This window comes from Nematolebias whitei, chromosome 21 (genome assembly GCF_014905685.2).
Source record: "Nematolebias whitei isolate Nwh7 chromosome 21, NemWhi1, whole genome shotgun sequence".
Taxonomy (NCBI): domain Eukaryota; kingdom Metazoa; phylum Chordata; class Actinopteri; order Cyprinodontiformes; family Rivulidae; genus Nematolebias; species Nematolebias whitei.
The window spans coordinates 31,798,206-31,802,801 of NC_056518.1; positions in this window are offsets into that span (position 1 = coordinate 31,798,206).

Below are 4,596 nucleotides of genomic sequence, written 5' to 3' on the forward strand. Positions count from 1 at the left end.
ACCATGATGGAACCATGAAGGAACAATGATGGTACCATGATGAAACAGTGATGGAGCAATGATGAAACAATGACGGAACCATGATGGTACAATAATGGAACCATGATGGAACCATGATGGAACCATGATGGTACAATGATGGAACCATGATGGTACAATGATGGAACCATAATGGAACCATGATGGAACCATGGACGTTCAGCTTATTGTTCTCAGCACGTTGGACTCCTAAAACAAACAGAGGAGCTTCAGTGGAGACGAGTTCGGTCTGGGAGGAGGACTCTGGTTTTTTGGACGGGACGGCAGGAACGAACTGTGTTTAATGATAAGAAACAAAATACAAATATTTTTAGATCAAATCAGACTCCAGAGACATTTACTGTCCCCAGACACAAGGACAGAGAGTGTCCTGGAGCAGGTTTCAAACCAGAAGTCCAGCAGAGCCACGACACCAGCTCCTGGATGAAGTCACTGATTCCACTGTGATTGGCTGAAGGAGCAAAAAGTCTGGAGCCGTTCGAATCAAACAAACAAAGAGAAAGACAAAAGTGTTAGTTTATTATAAGGCAGTGTTTGCTCAAGTGCTCTGGAAGGAGCCCCTCCTGCAGCTGGATCAGAACATGTGGGCTCACTGGTCCAGAATCAAGCTGCAGAGGAAGAGAGGCTCCTCCGCCCTGACTCCATCTCACACTTCACACTCATCCTCCTCCCGGGGCTCAGAGAGAAAGGCCCCAGCCCTCACGCGACCCCCCCCCCCCCCCCCCCCCCCCCCCCCCGCCCCGCAGCATCTTCTCCATGGTAACGCGTGACCCGTGTCTCGGTGTGGCAGCGGCGGCGGTCCATCTGGCTCGTTATGAGGGGGGTGAAGTGAAACAGCCAGGGGCTGCATTTGTTCTGCGCCGACTCCCTCTCAGCTGCCGAGCGTCTGTTTATTTATAGATATGAAAAAGGAAGAGCGTGAGAGCAGAAATCAAATAACACAGGAGCCATTTCTTGACTCGTTCTGCCCCCGCCTCCATCCACTAACTGTCGGTTTGAATCTGGAGCAACTTCTGGCGCTGCAGTGGAGCAGCAGACCTTCAGCTTCTCGCTTCAACCAGACATGTTCGCTCCACGTGCGATTTTAATCTGAAAAGCAAAACAATCGGAACTAAAACCGAATCATTTTTAGAAAGGGGTGGCACGGTGGCTCAGTTGGTAGAGCTGCCGCCTCCAAGCGAGAAGGTCGCCGGATCGAATCCCAGCCAGAGGCCTTTCTGTGTGGAGTTTGCATGTTCTCTCCGTGCATGCGTGAGTTTTAGTTTCCTACCACAGACCAAAAACATGCATGTTAGACTGGTGACTCTAAAATTGTCCCTGTGATGGACTGGAGACATGTCCAGGTGTCCCCGTGATGGACTGGAGGCATGTCCAGGTGTCCCCACCTCTAGCACAATGAATGCTGGATATGGGCACCAGTGACCCCTGAGACCCGAAAAGGAAGGAGCAAGTAAAGATGATGGATGGATGGATGGATGGATGGATAGAAGGTGGACTCAGACCTCATTGGGCATTTCCAGCCTCGCCTCTGAGGCTGAGCTTGGCCACTTTATGAAGGATGTTCATTTCAGCTGCTGAGATCCAGGATCTGCTTCTTTCAGTTCTCATCCAAACCTCATGACCACAGGTCATGTGTGTCCGTCCATCTCCACCCATACTGGTAAACAAGACTCCCAGGAACTTGAGCTCCTCCTCTTGAGGGCAGCAAAGACTCCAGTTGAGCCGGTGGAGGCATCATTCCACCTTTTCTTGGTTGAGGATCATGACCTCGGATGCCGAGGAGCTGAGTCTTGAACCTGGACTGCCAACAGTCCTGGTTCGTGGTCTGAAGGAGCCAACATCATCTGCAAAAAGCAGAGACGAGACCTCGAGGTTCCCAGTCCAGACACCGTCTTCTCCACGAGTTCACCATGAGACCCTGTCCATGAACACCACCAGGATCAGAGACCATGCTCATAAAACAAGTGAACACATCTGTCACGGACAACTGGGCTTTTTCATGTTTACTCACCTTTGTATTTTATTTATTTATTTTATTGGGGGGGGGGGCTCTTACCGGTGTGTGGTTTCTACTTTTACTTTGGTAGTTGCACGTTTCGATGAGTTTGCTGTGAACGTTGTTTTCGTCTCGACCTCCTCAACACCTGTTTTCTGCTCCTTCCCTTCAACTTCTGCTGCTCGGGACACTGATCTGTACCTCATGTGGATGGGACGCATTGCTGCATACCGGCGTCTCCCCCAGCTGGTGTGGCGTGTTGAGTGACTGGACTGTGTTCGTGTTCAGTGGTGTTACGTATGATGTCTGGGATTTTATCTCCTCATCCTCAGATCCAGTTCTCGAACGTGTGATGAAAACTTTAAAAGCTGACAAAATGTCAGGATCAGGAACACGAGCAGGTTAAATGAAGAATATGAGCCTCGTTATCAGATGAAAGATCACAGCTCGTCCTCCATCAGCCTCTCCGCGCACGTCAGCTTTTATTTTGTTAAATAGAAACCCAGAAGATCGACAGAACAGACGTTTCGTCTCCATTTGATCCGATTTCACAGCTGCTGACTGGAGCATTAAGACAGGCTGCACAACACTGCTGCTACAAAGCAAAACTGAAAATAAACTTTTTTTAACAGACGTGTCAGAAGTACAAACTACGTGCACGTCGATGCATGCACGTCTAAATGAGAAAGGCTCCTGGAAAAACTCTGAGGACTGCTGCTGCTTAGCTGTGGAGGCCATCTTGAACCAGGATGAGTCCAAACGTTAACCACTTATCCACTTTCTGAGAGTTTCATTCAAATCTATTGAGTGGTTCATGGAACTGGTTCACATCGCTGGTGGTAAGTCGGAACCCTTCAGGATGGGAGTTGGACTCCAGCTGTCACCGATTCTGCTCGACAGAACTTCTCGGTGCAGCCAGGGGGCGGAGGGTTTCCAGTTCGGTGGCCTCAGGATTCATCTCTGCTCTTTGCAGATGATGTGGTCCTGTTGGCGTCATCGTGCCGTGATCTTCAGCTCTCACTGGAGCAGTTCGCAGCTGAGTGTGAAGCAGCTGGGAGGAGAACCAGCAACTCCAAATCTGAGGTCATGGTCCTCAGTCGGAAAACAGTGGATTGTTCTCTTCAGGTCCAGGGTGAGGTTCTGCCTCAAGTGGAGGAGTTCAAGTATCTCGAGGGTTTTTTCACAAGTGAGAGAAGAATGAAGCGCGAGACTGACTGAAAGATTGGTGCAGCGTCTGCAGTATTGTGGACTCTGTGCCGGTCCGTTGTGGTGAAAAGGGAGCTGAGCTGTAAGACAAAGCTCTGTTGACGTTCCTCCCCTCACCTGGGGTCATGAACTCTGGGTAGTGACTGAAAGAATGAGATCGTGGATCCAGGAGGTTGAAATGAGTTTCCTCTGCAGGGGAGCTGGACAGGGTGGGAAGTTCAGTTATCAGGAGAGACCGAGCAGAACCGCTCCTCCACATGAGAGGAGCCAGCTGAGGTGCTTCAGGCATGTCAGACTGGGAGGAGACCCTGAGGAAGACCCAGGACACGCTGGAGTGACGTCTCTCAGTTGACCTGGAAACATCTTGAGGTCCTCCCAGTAGAGCTGGAAGAGGTGGCTGTGGAGAGGGAGATGTCTGGACCTCCCTGCTCAAGATGCTGCCCCTGAGACCTGACTCCAGAACAAGCAGAAGATGATGGATGGATCATGGAATAATTTGCCACCAGTTTATGACAAAGTTTCTTCCATCTTTGGAGGAGTGACCAAAAGATCTGATATCAAAACGAACATGGAAGGTTCCATGAAGACCTTCAAACCCGTGAAGCTTCTGAAGCCAGGACTACCTGCAGAGAGCGTGTCTGTAAGGGTGCGGACCTCCAGGATGGCTCAGAAGACAACGCAGGCGGCACCGTTTGGTTCTTTAGCTCCACCTAATGGGCCCAATCCAGGCCTGGTCTAGAAGACTCAGTGGGTCCATGATTGGTATCTGGGCCCGTCTGAGGACCTCTAAGAACAAGTATGGAGGACAGTTTGTTCATGAACGTCCGCTGAGATGATAAAGCTCATACAAAAGATGAAGGATGTTTCAGAAGCCACACACCGACTGCTACACCCGTTTAGCTCAATAAGCATCAGACTGTTTTCACTGTTAGCTGTGGCAGCCATCTTGACTGCACAAGTTAATAAGTTGATGTGCGTCCAGAAACTTAAAAATACAAGCGTTCAAAAATATTTTGCTAACAGACAGTTGATGGCTCATGGCAAAGTTTGAAACAAAGAACCGAGAGGTTTGTCAGCGATCAGAGCGTGTTTGTAATCCGTCGTCTACAATTTAAACTCAGCGTCTCTAAAAATGTCGATAACAGCCGGTCTCCATGACAACTGCAGCGGCCATCTTGAATTTGATTTAAAAACTGATCAGTTTTACATCTTTATCCAAAATTACTTTATTTAACATGAAACCTCTGTTAACAGACATGCCAGTAGTTGATGGACCAGCTGTTGGAGGTTCTGGAGGACCTGATGAAGCCAGCTGTTGGAGGTTCTGGAGGACCTGATGAGACCAGCTGTTGGAG